At 31.0% G+C, this 17753-nt stretch overlaps 1 protein-coding gene and 1 pseudogene across 4 annotated transcripts in view; both read right to left on the bottom strand.

The window, feature by feature from the left end:
- Positions 1-17753, bottom strand: part of Brinp3 (BMP/retinoic acid inducible neural specific 3) — a 362612-nt gene that overhangs the window by 319493 nt on the left and 25366 nt on the right. The gene's annotated exons all lie outside the window — the stretch shown is intronic.
- Positions 12585-12937, bottom strand: LOC114623306 (annotated as a pseudogene).

Here is a 17753-nt window from a genome sequence, read left to right as displayed (position 1 = left end):
ATCATCTTCCAGAAGAAGATATATATTTCATAACTTTAAAAAAATGTAAGTACTGTGCCAGTTGTTGAAAAGAAGTATGCAGAGTGGCCTCGTGTCTTTAAAAAAAAGTGTGCAGGCAAGAAACCCAGAGAAGCAAAAGTGGATTTCAATTAAAGGAAGATGGATGAGCTGAGAGAAATCTTCAAGGGAATAAGGAACTACAACAATAAATAAGAATCAGATTGAAAACAGACACAAGCAAACTGACATGTCAAATAACTACAAATGAAAAAGTAATATGAGAATGTGGGTGAAAAACAATAGTTTATGAAAGTAGCAAAGACAGTGTACAAATAAGATTATGTGCATTCCCATAATCAAGGTACCAGGCTTTCCTTTCTTACTCACCAATGATCAGTTTATGTCCACGGTATAGACAATAGGATTAAGTGCACTGGTACTAAGGATGTGTCAGTTTATTTAAAAAAAAAAACTGAATTGTTGATTAGCAAAGAATTGTACTCCTTTCTACTCTGAGAAATCTCAGCCTATTTAACTAGAAATAGTGAATAATATTAAAAGGGTTTTAATTTCACTTCTGTCCCAGGAACATGAACTATAAACTGAGTTAAGTTAAATGGATTCTGTAGAAAGAGGCTGAGGCAATGTATAATACTGTACAACAGCTAAGTTGGCAAAACCTTTCTTTGACCTTAAAGAAGTATACTTGTTAGAATTATTTCCAAATCAATAACCATTAGACCCAAACAATGTTGATTTGTGCCTTCCTGAAAGGTAAATGGCTCAAACAAAATCATTGCAATAAAATTTTCCTCTCTAACCATATTCATTTCAACAGGAAGCCAATAAATTTGACTCTCATGAAAAGCCAATAAATAATGAAAGGCCCTGAATTTTATTTTTAATCAGCAAAACTTTAAATGCATTGGCATGTACAGTGTCTAGTAATGCAAGAAAGTTCTGAAATTGTATATTGATATATACATTACAGGACTTAAAGATAAAGGGGAACGCAGGTCAGTCTGAAGAATGTAAAAGTCTCTTATGTATCCCTTAATTGAGAAAGATAATATGGTGATGAAACTATGTGTTAAAACCATGGCTTAATGAGCATGCTTGTTTCTACAGGAATAAATAAAATATCCTTATCTTGTATTTTTAATGCTGTAGCACACCTCGTAAAATCAAAGTTAAAAAAAGGAAATGGCCTTGTTGCTGTGGAGGCATTAGTTTTCTAATATAAGTGATGTGTGGTTGACTTTTTATCCCACCAAGGTTTTGCCATCCTAACATCTCATGTCTACTACAGACTCTTACCTAATTATGTGTAACATATTCATTAAATTAAGAATATATACATGTATAAATTACACTAGAAGGAAAGCTATAAATAGGTGTTAAATTTATTCCTGACAATTAATTATTTCTTAGACATAATTTTTAATAACTAACAATGGTAGATATAGTTATTAAGAAAATTGTTAAAAGTAAATTTGTCAGCATGTTAATGGAGTTATGTAAGTCAAAACAGTGGGCTATCACAACCCTAACAGACAAGGCTCAGCAAACTGCTTTCAGCACAAAAATTAAAGCAACAAAGATAGTTGAAAAATAGATGAGGCATATTTTTTCACTGGAGTCACAAAGAACAGAGGAATAAAGTGATTTGTGCATCAGTCAATCTTGGTATGCCTAAGCAGTATAAGGATAACACCACTGTTATCCTTGTAATGAAAACATATCATTGTCTTATATCTAGTTGTGGAATGTGATCATCTGTTTTTAAATGTTAAAATAAGGTTTTGGTGGCCTGTTAATGTTCAGGGTACAGATTTTCCTTGCTGGGTTTCAGAATTTTTTCTCCACTTAGGAGTCAATGTTTGGAGTCAACGTATTTTCCCAAAAGCAGTTTCTAAATGCCTGTTTAGTATGAGAAATACTTTTGTATTTTGGAATATTATATTATGATCAAGTTATTTTACTGCCTATCATCTTCCTCCAGGATATCTAAATAATACTTGTTTCTTTGGTGAACATGAAAATGAAAGGGTATGCTATATAGAAAGTACTGAGTGGTCCCTGGAACAATAGAAGATAGTATAAAATATTGAATTTCTTGCCATCTAACAGTTTATCTTTGCATCTGAGCTATATAGATTTAAATTGGCTTGTATTTTAATTCTTACTTTCAGCTCTGAAATATTAGGCCCTAGAGGTTAAGGATTTTTTTCTATTATGTAGACTAAATTTCTGTGACTGAGAAAGCAAGTCTGTACATAAGATATCTGTGTATGGAGGACATGGTTATTGTAACTAACTCGACAGTGGACACAATTGCTCCCCACTGCATGAAGAGAGGATTTTGCCTTCTGAATTTTCATTGGGGAAAATCTCAAGTACAATTCAACCTTCTGAATTTTCGTATATGTCATTCTGAATTGTATTCTAAAAGAATGATGCTGTTTTAAACCAATGTTTTACATCAGCAGTGGATAATTATGTGTCATAATAACATTTTTTTGTGAGCAGAAATAATTATATTCATTCCATGTTGAAAAAGAATGCCCTTTTTACTTAATAACTTATGCCTGAAAATATATTTTTTATGAAAAGGATTTGTCTTGGTTAATCTCTTTACCTTTTACAGTAAGAATTTTGTTGTTTTTTCTTTCTTTTTTTTTTTTGAAAAGATGTTAGGAATTTTTGCCTGTTTTCAACTCCTTGTTACAGTACGTGTACTCAAAATGCATTCCGCAACATCCATCATACTTATTCTTTCTGGGAAAATCAATGGTTTCCTATGTACTATATTTATTGACTATTCTCCAGTTAGTCACTGTGGTTAGTCTTCACTAAATAATTCACATATTAATTTTATTTCAGCATGTACATCTGATGAGCATTCAACTTACTGAAGGATTTTTTTTACAGCGTATAACTATTTTTGTTACCTATTCTAGATACACTTGAATCTACCTTCAAGTACCTTGAACCTTGTTCTTGTTTTGCCCTTGGCCTTATGAACTATGCATTCTGGGCTTTTATCCATCCAGACATATAACACAAAGAAAATCTCATCTCTTCTCCTGATTTAAATTGTCATTCTCCTAGAGAACAAATCACTACTTGCCTTTGAGAAATGTCCCTAATGCCAGACTGGAGATTAACAGTGCCTGTCCCAATTTTTTCATTATTTATTGTTTCAAAAATCAAAGTAGTCAAAGTAGTAATTGCATATTCCATGTTAGATAATTTCACTACTTTAATATTCTTCCAAAATGAGATTTTTCTTTCTCAAGAAATATAATTTCTTCATCTGAACATTAATTCATCCACAAGTTACTCTTTGCTTTCTTTTGCCATCACTCTTTAACTAGAGATATTCTAGAGATTATCCAGAGATTCATTTACCCCATGTAGTGTAATTTTAAAACTCATGCTTCTAAATTCACACTCTACTATCTAAAATTTATATATTTTTGTGAATAAAACTTTCTTAATCACAGGTTATAGTATTTCACTAGATGTTCACTGTGAATTTATTAAAATCAAACAATGTTGATCAAAGAATGGTGGTTCAAAATCACAAACATCTATTTGAAACCATATTTAAAATTCATGGAAAAACTAAATGATGCATTGAATTTTATAAATTGGAAACAACTTTATCTGCTTTACATTATATCCTTCAAACATAATCTATTAATAAGAGGTTCAAATAGACCAAAATTTATGTATGTAGTTTAAGAATCTACAAATGATGACCATCTACAAACCCAGATGTCATTCAAGTAGAAAACAAAAGAGAAATCACAGAAAATGAATGAGTAGGGAGTGGTGATGTAGAAGTCTAAAATGGTACCCATTTTTGCTAGCTACTGAGATGGTGAAATGTTGCTGTGTTGATACTTCACATGCAGCATGAAAACTTCAAAATACACAATGGGCATCCAGGTTAGGACACAGAAAATGTTAAGCCTCTGAAATGGCACAGTGTGTGCAATTCAAACACCAATGGATCCAGAGCTCATATACAGAGTAACTAGAGGGAAAATAATCATTGGCTAGAAGACATAAAATTCAGTGACAATGACCTGGATTTTTTATGGTGAGACTGAAATATTTTGTGGTACAGAAGCAAAAGTAGTAGTCTAATTTTCCTTAGACATTAACAGAATCTTTTTGGATGTTAGTACAAAGATAAACTGAAAATTAGGAAGACAAGAAACAAATCTACAAAAAAAAAGCCATTTGAAATTCAAGGCTTAAATTACTGTATCAGGTCATACATTCATCTCAGCAAGTAAGGACACATGCCTCTTAGCATGATTGATCGATTTTAATCTCTGTGTCTTACTTGAAAGTATCTCCAAATACATGTTTATGTGTGGAGGCACATACAAATTTAGATACACACATCCAAATAAATAAGTGTAAAACCAAAATTACTCTGCTGTAGGAGCTATACAAATCATAGAATATCTTAAATATGATGGTCTTATAATCATTCCTTATTATGTGTCTTTAAATATACTTCGTTTTTGTTTATATTTTTTATCTGTGTAGAATAACAACTAAAGTAGTCATCTATAAAAGCACATGGAGCCCATTTATATAAAATAATCAAATGACATCAGAAAAGTGGAAGGTCTAAATTACATGAGTGGTCTGAGGCTTTATAATTCATCTCACACATCTGATCAATTCCAGCTTTCAGAAGGTTAATTTCCAAAAAAGGCAAAGATGAGTTAACCATAATGTGCCATTAGGGTTAAGGATTCCCTTAATACTCTCAGTTTTCATTTGCTTGTTTTGTTTATACTAGCTTAGATTTTAATTTTGGTCTTTTTCTCATAAGAATGTCAATATATATTCAGTTTTGGTAATAATAAAACATAAAAGTTGTATTGTTTTTGTTACTGTTGTTTTGTGGTTTTGAGACAGAATCTTTCTTTGTAACTTACCTGTCCTAGAATTAACTATATAATCCAGATTGGACTCAGACATGCAGCAATCTTCAAAAACCCTTGCTGAATTTAGAATTGTGGGCCACTACATCAGGCTAGAACTGTTTAAGGCTTTAGTCAGAATGACAAAGTGACCATAGCTGTGATTAAGAAACAGAAACTGGTATCTAAAATGATTCTTCCAAAATGGGATGTCCATTGATAAGATAAAGGAAACTAGAAAAGAATCTAAAGAGCATTTGAAGGGTAAATGGGTGAATGACAGCATCAGTGCAGAAGGAATTCTATCCTCACTACAAAGAGCAGCGCTTATCATGCAAGACGGCAAGTTGAACTTAAATCATTTCAACAAGTCATGGCTTTCCATCATTCAAGTGTTTTCTGACAAATGTTATTTTGCTGAATCATCATAAGAAAGCTGTAAGGTAGATAATAGCATCCTCTCATCTTACTAGTGACTAAGTAAATAATGAATGATTTTAAATAATTTGCTCAAACTTTTGAGTTACCAAAGTAGCAAGGGAATAATGAAAATTTAGAGCTCGAATTAACAGATGATCAGCTACTTCAATGTTGTCAACAAAACCGAATGCTCTGGATTTTCAACAAAGGTCACTTGGAAATTTAAATCAAATCAACATTTGTCTCTTGAAGTTCAACAGTAGGACATAAACTTACTTTATATCAACTACATTACTATTAATTGTGTGTACCTATCTTTGAAAAAACACATTCGGCATGTTTATTTTCATACTCTTTATGATAGTGTTCAGGAGCAATTACAACAGAGCTCTTATTGTTTGAGACTATAATTTTTTTTCTCATTGAAAAATATTCTGTAGATTAGAGTGCTAGGAAAATTCTAATGAAAACTGACTTCATTCGAGCCTGGTCTTTTCCCTTTTGCTTCATAATGAATGACTTCATTATTATTCAATATACATATTTACTTCAAAGTTCTCTTTTATCAAAGTTAGGAAAATTACAGAAAGAAAATATTTTAAACACCTAAAGTCAGTCAGGCCAGCCATGTGAAGCTACACATATCTGTAATTCCAGCATGCAAGACACTGGGACAGGAGCGGAACAAGTTCAAGCTTACCTCTACATTAATTATTTAATTAAAATAACAGCCATGGCGCTCCTTAGCCGTTTTGTCAGAAATTCCTTTAAATAACTTGGGGTGTAGCATGGCTGAGTGAGGAAAGGGAGGACAATATGGTAACAAAATCAAATACCATCCTAGTTTAATCCTGACTTCTCTCCAAACCAAGATTTAGGGAAACCAGGACCCATGTCAAGTTTAACTGGCAAAAACTGAAGGGGGAAGAGGCCTCAGTACAATACTGATGACCTAACAGTTCTCACGTTTATTAGAAATGAAGGGAGATTTGTGTAAAAGCTGAGTGTGTTTTGGACAAAAAGAAAGGTCAGAAAGCCACTTCCCAAGGGAGAGAAAATACAGGTACCTTGAACATGACAGAACTCTATTGCTAAAGCACATTTGAGTATCTTATATGTGAGTTTTTATCATCAAAACTTTGCACTTTCAGCTTTATGTAGGGACAACTTACATTTTTAGCGACATTCAAAAACCATCAGATTCAAAAACAGCAATGACATTTCACATTTCATTAGTGTAGAATGTTGAAGTATTGACCAAAAAAAAAAAAATGTGCCGTAGCTTTATGAAAGAAGTAATTCAAATGTTTGTCATTCCATTGGAGATGATCTGTACAATACATTTGTTCAAACTTAATGAATAATTTATAAGAAATTAAGGTATCAGGGGTGTGAACAACTCAAATCTATCCTATTAAAATATACTTCACATGACTTCTATAATTCTATTATTCTATTATTAATATATTCTATTATTATTATATACTTCTATTATTTATGACATGTAATGTTTCATTGAACCATTGGATAACATGGTACTTATTACAAACGGTGATAAATGAGTAATTAATGAAGTTTTTTGAGTTAATTCTGCACTTTGTCTGTTAATCGAGAAATTTTGGAAGGTATAGTATATTTCTTGATTGGAATATTATATTAAATAAAAATAATTCTGAAAATGGGAGAAATTATTGCCTAAACTTGACAAACAGACTGCAATAATGGGTATTGCTTAATTGACTGAGTCCAAAAATACAATTGATTTTCCATAAGTATAAGTTGGCATCAAATATTTAAATTCAAATATAAAGGTAACAGTTTATATGGAACTTACATTTGTGAATGTTGTTTTTATGATAATTACTTTAAGAAATTATTAAACTGAACAAATTGCTTCATTTTCTATCCAGAAAGAACACAGTAAATAAAATAAAAACAGACATTCTTAAAATCCCTCCAATTAATTAGAGGGTTTTAGTGTTTCCTCTATGTACTGTATTTATTTTTATGTTTTAATAGTAGAAATTAAATTGTTGTGAACATGTAGTATTATGATTTCTTTCTAAGATATCCAAATGTGTATCTATATTCATATAGTAATTGAAAATAAATAATATTATTTGGTCATAAACAGAAGCACCTTGGTGGAAATTTAGTTTTACCAAAAAAAATAATAATTAGGGAGAACAATACTGAAAATGGCAAGAGAACACAGTGATAAAGCACATTCAGATATCCACAGAAAATCATTAGGATTAGCACACTGTAAAAATGAAAACTACAAAATGCAAGTTTATAAATCACACAAAATTCTAAAGAAACAAATAGAACCTGTGATGTAATTTTATTTCTTGCCTTACTCATATTATGACTCACTGAGCTTAGCTCTCATCTAAAAAGCAGAGATCACAGTGTTTTATTGAAAGTGAAAATGATAAAATTTCTAGTTGTTGTCTTTTATTTCCAAAATCACAATAGTCTAAGAACTATAGTGTGCATTTGACAACCCAATCAAAAAATTTACTACTCTCACTTTTGGGTCATTCAAAATACTAAAACCCCATATTCTACTTGTACACAAAACTAAAGTCCTTTTAATTGTTGAGCTTTCACTTCCATTTGTTAAAAACATACAACTTCAAGTGCTCTACATTTGTTTTAGAGTCTACAATTTTACTGTGAAAGAGCCAGGGGCATTGGCCTAGCATTCTTGAAATAAGAATTATCTGCTTTTGCTTGCAGTTATATTGCCCATTGTAGCAGGTGAGATTGAATTAAAGTTTGCATCTCCACAGGACTAGACTGTTAATCTTTTTTAGGGTTTTTCAGTCGAATTCCAGTTTAATCCATCTTTCAAAAATGCCTGAATCTGCCAGGAGGACAGTAATAAAATGACCTCACTTCAAGAAATTCAAACAAATTAAAGAATTCATTAAATGATTACATCATACACTTAGGGTGCAAAAGACAATTTTTATGTTAATTAATTTATAAACATAGTGTTTAAATACATTGACTTAATTTTAAATTGGAAAAATAATACAATTGAATTCACTAAAATAAGAAGTACAGACTGATAAACATATAAATATGTTTATATTTTTAATTGTGTTATGTAGTTGTGCCTGTGTGTGAGTGAGTGTACATGAGTGCAGCTGCCCAAGGAGACAAGAGCCATGGAAACACTGAAGAATGAGTTGCAGTAGTTGCAAGCTAACTAACCTGTATTGGTAACCAAACTATGCCTCCATGAAATAATAGTACATTCTTTTAACTGTTAAGCCATTTTTCCACTTCTAACGCGGACATATTTTAATGGCTGAAACTGTTGAATAGTGTTCTGATAGAGATAAAGAGTTCAAGGAGATTAAATTACTCTAAACTCTGTTTTTCTACGTTTGCATAAACTACTACAGATCCAAATACTTCAAATACTCTGTATAGATTGCTACAAATAGCAACGCTACTATTCTATTTTCTACTCTCTCTTTCTTCCAAGTCCATAATTTCCAGAGAGCCTAGGACACGTTTAAAAAGTGAATCAGATAGGCAGAATATAAACTTTCAATAATATTCCCATGTATTCAGAAGAAAACATTAATTTAACTTGGACATTCAAAGAGATAGGGGCTACCTCCCTGGGTCTCTAAAAAATTCATTTAATCTTTCAAGGACTTCCAAGGCCATGTTTTTCTACAGCATTTGAGAATTTTTACAGTTCTGTACTTTTAGACAACAATTAAGAATGTGAAAGGGATTTTAAGGCAAGGAGATCTTTCTCTTCACATTAGAGTAGACTCTATATTGAGGCATATATTTCTCATGTTTTTGTTTAAACAAATAATGATTAATGGTTCAAGAAATGACAAAACCACAATAATGATCTAGATAGATTTTCTATTTGTGTTTTAAAGGAGAAAAATGGTAAATTTCTACAGTTGTACCAATCATTAAAGAAGCAATTCTAGAAATAATGACTTATTATGTGAATAACAACTTGTCCTTTGGATGCTAAATGCTATGATTTACTTAAATAAAACAAACTTCTGAAATAAGTTAAATTATCTAATAACGGCTGTTATTTGCCATATTAATCTTATATCTCATAAATAGATAATGGGAAATACAAAATGTTCAGTAAGTAGTTGTCTTAATACAATTTTTAATGTTTATGTAAAGTTATCTGAATCACTCATCCTTCATTAGATAATAACAACAAAAAATCAAATCTAGAATACAACAGTATATTCAATAGAATATCACACTAAACAAGTAGACCCTGAGATTTAGTGGGCTGAGGATAGTTGAGATAAATGAACCCTAGATGCATAGTGCCACCTACTAGAAAGAAGTTTAGTAGCTTGTTTGAGTGACTATTGAGCTATGTCCATGACCTTATTGTCTACCCTGTAACCATAATAACAGGCAACACTACATTTGTTCTCAGAGTTTTTACAGTATTACACCCTATTTGCAGACCATCAAGTAATTAATCTGAGTTACTGTAAGTCTTATAATACTAGCCTTTCTGTAAGGCAAATCTTAACCTGTGTCCTGTTCAGTGCCTTCAGGAGAATTAATGCTGTTGAATGTAGCTTTTAAAAGTTTACTGTGATGTTTTTATTATACCACTAAAAAGGAAAAATAAACTTCACAAGTAACTTAAATTGATTTCTTTAGAAGAAATTCACATTGGTACATTATAGTAAAAATTTAAGGTTTTGTAGTACGGCTTATTAAGTAAACTAAATATCTTAGACATTTTATCTAATCCTTTGGGGAACACACATATTGACTAAGAGCACAGCATTAAGCGGTATTAAGTTAATGGACACAGAGGTCTTACAGCAACATTAATATCACTATAAATGTCATGTTGTTATCCTAGGAAAGACTTGGGAAGTTAAATATGAAATAACAATATTTACCATTACAGAATCTCTAGGATTTACTTATGAAAAATAAAGAAAGCACTAGATACATATCTTTCTGGGACAAGAAAGTCAGCTTTGCCTTCATTAGCAGGTGCTTTGTACAGAAGCCAGTATTAAACAAATGAAGCTCAAATATTTTTAAACTTTGAAAAGTTTTAAGTAGTTTATTTATTTTTATTTTTTTAACAGGTTGATTTGTTTGAATACAGTCCTTTGATGAAAGACATGACTTTATACATACAAGACTAACATTCTACTATGTGAAAACTCAGAATCTTAATGTCCGGTTGGTATGCCATTTAAATGTTCAAAATATATCGGCTTCAAAAGTAATCTTTTCATTTTAAATTAGTAGGACCTTGGATAACAAAACATATCAAGGCAGAATAATGGGAAAATAGTTTTGTTAAATTCTGTCCTTTTAAGTTTCATAATATGTTTATTGATGTAATGTTAAAATAAGCACCCTGGACCATATGAATATACAGCATATATATATATATATATATATATATATATGTATATGTGTGTGTGTGTGTGTGTGTGTGTGTGTGTGTGTGTATACATATAATCTATGTTATATATATTACAAGTTATATATTTATATATCTAATATATTTTTTTCTTGTCAAAATTTTATAGTACATTTAAATGATAAAATGACAGAATCCAAATTAACCTTGCCTTGTTAAATACAATCATTATTACAGATCATTGTGTAACTGAAGCATAGTCTTCAACTATTTGAAACAAGATCATGAAAAAACATCACTTTATTTTTATTATGAGTCCATAAGATAGAGAGTCCTAAATCTCATTTTAGGGTTTTCCAGTTATTTAATTATGACCTCATCTTATCAAAAATTCTCATTTTTATTGCTCTTTTGTAATTTTTCTCTTTGTGTGTGTAAATTAAGTCAAAACATTAGCCCATCAATGTCACCTGATTTAATATTCCCATAATTGCTTTTCAAAAAGATAATGATTCTGACTTTGTAGAGACTCATATTTTAATATCAAAATCCATCATTTCTTTAAACAAATAGTCTGTGATGTCTTTTTTAATATATAAAGGTCTTAAGAGGCTGGAGAAATGGATCAGTTATTAAGAATACTTATTGCTTAGGAAGAAGAGTAAGGTTCAGTTTCCTGCACCCAGAGTGCCTCACAACTGCTTATAGCTCCAAGTCCAGGGACTCAAATACATGCTTCGTACCTTCACAGGTTCTATATTCTTTTTTTTCTTTTTCTTTTCGTTTTTTTGTAGGCTTCACATTCTTGTGGAACACATACATACACTTAAGCAGTCAATTTTCTAAAATTGCATCTTTATTTTATTTACCATTAAATCCTTAATATTAAAACCACTGAGATGACTTTCATAGGAACCATTTATAGATATGTTGAAATAAATGAAATTCTGTACCTTTTACCGAGTGTGTGAACATCAGTACTGCCTGAGGTACACATGAGGCTGACAACTTTGTGTCTGTAAGGGGAGTATACTCTACAGTGAAGGAGAATGGCCCTATGAGTTTGAAGGAAGGTTTCCCCTTAAGACATAATGTAAGTCAAACACTGCTAGCTCTTAGCATAGTGATAACGAGAGTAAATAAATTGTCAAGAACATGATCAACTTCTCAGGTATATCATCATGTTCCAGAGAGCAAGATCAGTAGTAATTTCAGCTTCCTTGTAATCCCTGCAATCTCTTCTTCCTCTGTCACAAAACAGAAATCAAGCAGGGATTTTTTTATTTTGTTTTGTTTTCATCTCATTGGAATTCACTGTTACCATAGAATCTCTTTATCAGTAGTGTTTTGAGTTGAGTGCATGTCTGTCTTGGTAGCAGGACGGAAGGAAGGAAGGGATTTCTCAAATCAAATTTTATGAATTTGTGAGTGACTAAAACAATTTGTTACATCTGTAATCAAATACTAGTCAGAATTAAAAATCATCAAGTCAGTAAATACATAACAGGAATGAATACTACTTTAAATTTATGAGAAAAAAAGAAAGGATAAGAGAAAGTATATTCGGTAAGATTACATTAGTAGGAGAGCATTACAAACTCAGAATGGGAGATAGTAAATAAAAGCAGGTCTGGGTAGAGGATGAATGAGACTGTGATTCCACAAGCTTCCAAGGGAACTCTCCAGGCATCAGGAGATCTCTGAGCCCACAGCACTGCCACTTTATTAGGTGCATGGCTATGCATTTCTTTTTTTTTTCATTTTTTTGTTTCATTTCTGTTTATTTAATGGATATTATACTGATCATCTCAGAAATCTTTTTCTTCATCAGATGTTTGAGCTCCGTGCAAAACCTTTGCTCTTTGAGCTTGAACATGGATTTTTACTCCATCAATAATTTGATGTTCTTGTTGTAGTGCATTCTGAAGTTCTTCCTGTGAAGAAAACTGAACCCATCCCAAGCCTCTGTGAAAGCCAGTCTCTTTGTCAAAAGGTACAGCGCACCTTCTTACATGGCCAAACTGAGCAAAATGTTCTCTCAGCTCACTCAGCCGTGGTCCAAGGAAGTTTTATGATAAACTCAATAGGCCACTCACAAATTCATAAAATTTGTCCGACTGGAAGGCAATGCGGTTAGCCCCTTTACAGCGGGGGCTGCCATGATAAGACTAAATGTGGCTATGCATTTCTAAACACCCCAAATTTTATACATCAAATACTTGTGTGGGAAAGTTTGTACTTGACAAAACTATGACATACATAAATAAAGTTTCCCCTTCATTTGCTGCCATAGGCTTTTATTACTCGGTGTGTAATATCCAAGGTTTCTTAGAGCAGTGCTTCCCAAAAACTCTTTCATTTAAAAAAAAATGTTCACACAAAATGCACTATAAAATATCTGACCTATTTGCATGTTTGTGGTCTGATTAGTGTACAATTTACAGTGAAAATAACATGGTTAACTTCACTAAAACTAATTTTGCCATTCAATAGGTTTAATCATTCTTACTCATGTGTTTTATAGTTCTAATTTTAGAAGCAATTATGAGTTTACGTGGTATAAGTTGCTTAGAAAATGTAGAAATAAACTGGAAAAATCAGTTCAATGTAGTAAGCTTTATATTTCATTTAAATTAATTTTCACGTCAAACACAGCTGAAAATAATTTTCATATTGACCCTAAGGTAAATGTCTTAAGTTTTTCCTACTGCATAGTTTTGAACTTTCACCTTTCGTAAACAGTGACATTTTCCTCGATGTCAATAGCATGAAGTTGATTTTGTCAGAAAGTTGAACTGATCAATTTTGCTTGAATGTAATGCCAGAAGAAGTAACTGTAGTGAGATTCCTTACTTCCTAGCGTGTGTGCTAACTGGGGAAAAAACGCACAGGGATGAAACATTGTCAACAATGAGCACTTCTGCAAAGCCAGTCAGCTAGCTTTTTGAGCTATTGACAGTGGCCTGTTTTTTTCATTATAAGGGAGACAGTTTAAATTAAAACAATGCTCAAAATAAGTAACTTAAATTTTTATGCACAACAACAATTAAGTAAAATAGAATAAATTTCAATGAATTATGTGATCAAAAGCAATGAAAAGATTCAGAAAATATTGATGAGAAATCATGTCTAATAAACCTAATTTCTTAAGTAAATATTCTGTGTTTAAAATTGAGAGGAAACACCACAAATTGCATACGTATACGTTTTAGTGTAGCAAAGAGAAAAGTAAAGGGAGGATGAACTATTTTTCTTTTAAATTGGAATTGTTAGACTTTTTAGATGATAAAGAAAGCCAGTCAATACAGAACTCTACAAAATTTGAATGCCTATATATATCTTCTTTACTCAAAAGTAATATGCAAAGAAAGAAGCTACAGGAAATCTGGGTGTTTAGGAGTATAAATCAGAGTGCATTATCAGAAGGTCTGTGTTCAAGTGTGTTTCCTGGTTCAGTCATATTTACACTTCAGCAATGAATAAAACACAGATAGTGGACATAATGCAATATTCTCAATGGAGTTTGCTTAGCCAGCCACAGTAAAATGAAGCAGGAACCACGTTACTAAATATACAAGTATTAGTAATAAAATAATTAAAATCTATTTATTGCTTTTAAGTATCCAGAGAAGATTTTAAAACTACATGTGTAGAATGTAATGATTCATATTAGGAGATATGAGTTTGGTATTTTCCAATTTGAAAGCAAAGGACTTCAAACTTGTTTCAAACTTGCAATTTATCCATTTCTATTTCTAAATACACAAAAAATGGGTATATTTAAAACATCATTAACTATGCATAACTAGAAAAGTTGTTTGATTATAATGACCAAAACAAAGACATTATATAGAGACTTACAAATGGAACAGATATATGGTTTCTTTTTAATATTACTTTAAATAACATATATGTACGAACCATGTGTACAGTAGAAAAATCAATTACATCCTTAGAACGGTAATGCAATAGTTTTTCTATTAAAAGAGAAAATTAATGTTAGGCTGAATAATATGTTAGTCACAGATTCGGTATAAAGGTTGAAAAAGTAAAAATGAAAAAGAGGTTAGAAGATACAGTTTTTAAAAGTTGTGATTTCCCCCAGATAACACATTAACAGTTATCAGTTATCAGGATGAATTCAGTCATTCTGAAATGTGATGCAGTCCAAGATGTTTGAGGTATTTAAGGACTGGGTAGGTAACCACTTGAAGGACTGTTAAGGACTGAAGAGTTCCACTGAGTAATACTGAGTTTTGTAGTTATTCAATCATTATGTTCTTTGAGTTCATTTGAGAGATACCCTTCATTTTTAAAATGATAACTGCAAAATGCCCTATCCATTTGTTTGTCTATTGAACATAGAAAAAATATCATTTTTATTGTTGAATTTAGCATTATATCAAAACTTCACTTTACACTTTGCAGCCTGTCTTTGAATGATTGCATTCTGTAAAGAAATACTTTAATTCATTTTAATTGAGTATGTTTATTTAAATCTAATTTTCCAGTGTGTTTTTTGATAATAGCTGTGTGTGTGTGTCTTTAAGATAAGACAGCACACAGACACAGCAAAGCAGAGACTTTGGTATTTTTTTAAGCTGTTGTTAATTTCAGGCTGACAGAAGACGTAGTTTAATTAGTGAGCTGTTAATATCTATTTAACTGAGCAGCCAGGGAAATCTCTGCTGGAGAAAGGGCATGCAAATCCCTGCCCAAGCTATTCTTCCTCTTGCAATTGTTTTAAAGGAGACTAAAAAAAATAACTGTTTTCAAAAATATGGAAAAGAAAGTGAGCATACAAATAGTGTGTGTGCAAACTCTCAAAATTCAGTAAATTTTGAAGTACTGCCCACTTAAAAATGCAAATTAGTATATTGAAAGACCCAGATTAGTGTTGATGAAAGGCAACTGTGAAGATTTGAGCTATTTAACTTGGAAAAGAGTACCTATGAACCATGAAAATCATGGTTAATGGTTAGATGCAACCAGACACACTAAATAATCAACTTACTTAATACTATAGTTGTAGTTGTTCATTCCTTGTTCATGAGTAATAACCGTGTGTAAATAACCACATGAACTGGAATTTTTCTTACACCTTTTCATCTCAATAGCAAAATAAACTGAATTCAATTTTAAAGTAAAAAATCTTAAAATGTAACTAGTTATTTAAAAAGCATATTCTTAAATATAATAATAAAATTATTTATGCTTGAATTTTGGAATAGACTCTTTAGAAATTGAATTATAATCCTTAATGTCTTGAATTAATGAATTTATTCTTAAATGAAATTACACTAACATTTCCAATGAGTGTTGAAAGAATGAATTTCTAGGTAAGGTCAAATTCTAAATTAAGATTAAATAACAAAATTTAAAGTCAATTACATGATTTGATCTCAGTGGTAGACACACTGAATAAATGTGTTCAGTAATTGTATTTACTTATGTGTACAACTTTGCCTAGAATATTTATAATTTATCACTGCACTGGGCAGTGTGCTGCAGATTGATGAAATATTTTCAGAAATTCAACTACTAGGACTAATAGCTTCCATTATATGAAAACCACTGAAAATCATATATAAGAAAAAAAGACTTGGAGATATTAAAGTAAAAGAAATAATAGGTTTTATAGCAAACAGACAGGAACACAGAAAGTGTGCCAAAACTCTCAGCTATTATTATGAAGGAGGTATTTATGAAATACTTGTGAAAGACAAGCAAGTACAGATATAAAGCCCCAAATTTGACTTGAGATAAAATGCTGATCTACACATTCTTATGTCTTCTCATTTTGTGTTTATTATAGGAATACTGATCTTATCGTTGAAAATGCATATAGTGATGAAACTAAGTAGTTATTTTCATAGATTTGGTTGCAAAAGTATAATAAAAATAAGGATGCTAAAGTTTCAGCAAACTGACTTACAGAATTGATTAATTCCCAAAGGGTAAAAAAAAAAACCTAAAACACCTGTTTATTATTATGACAATCATTATGAGATGAGCTTTGTGTTTTAAGTTAGGCAGATGCAAATTTAAAGTTGATGTCTTTGATAGGAAAATTATTGGCTTGCTCAAGGAACAGAAGTATAAATAGAAAGGTAAAAATAAAAGAAAAATCAGTTTCTGCATTCTGATTGATATGAATTAGTAGACTACTAAGTGGCAGTGAAATTGAAGAGTAAGAAAGGCCATTGTGTTCATGCCATCAAGTAATGGTTTATAACATGAGATTCAGTATCATTTTACAGTGGACTTAGTGGCATCATATGTGAAAGAAAAAAACTACACAACAGAAATAAGATTAAGCTTGTTTTCTATTTCCAACTCTGTGACAAAAATATTTTTTCTCTTCCTAAAAGACTTCTAAGGTATTTTATAGATGTCTCTTATATGAAATAAAATTTGATTACATTCACAAGTTAATATAAAATCAGGAACAGATCATGTTTATTGTTTTTATACTTAAAATAATCTTGATATAGTCTTATAATTTCATTTATAGTTATTTGAAGCTGTTTCAGAATTTAACTTCACTTGTTCTCAAATTTTTTGTAAAAGTACTGTAACACCAATATATTCAACAAAAAATTTGTTTTCTAAACTTTTATGGTTTTATTTTAGTTATTTTACTAAGCTTCCGAAGATTTTCAAATTTCCTTTATTTCTGAAATTAGATGTTACTAATAGTATTATAAAACCTTCAAAATTCAGAGCAACTAATTAATTTTCTTAAAATTAAATTATGTATATTTATAACTATATGTCTTTAGAGTAATATTTTGCAAAATTTAAAATGCAACAGTGTGCTTTTAGATGTGTTTAATAGTTAAGGAACATCTGTGTTTATGTATAAGGAATAAGAACAAGTGACCCCTACCCTGAGTTTTAAGATGATTATGAATTCCTTTGTTTGTCATGGTCAAATATTTCTTACTTTCTTCTGTAACTAGAATATCCACGCAAAT

This window comes from Grammomys surdaster, unplaced genomic scaffold (assembly GCF_004785775.1).
Source record: "Grammomys surdaster isolate TR1022 unplaced genomic scaffold, NIH_TR_1.0 196, whole genome shotgun sequence".
Classification (NCBI taxonomy): Eukaryota; Metazoa; Chordata; class Mammalia; order Rodentia; family Muridae; genus Grammomys; species Grammomys surdaster.
Note: the sequence above shows the minus strand (reverse complement) of the source record. Positions and strands in the feature narration are given on the sequence as shown.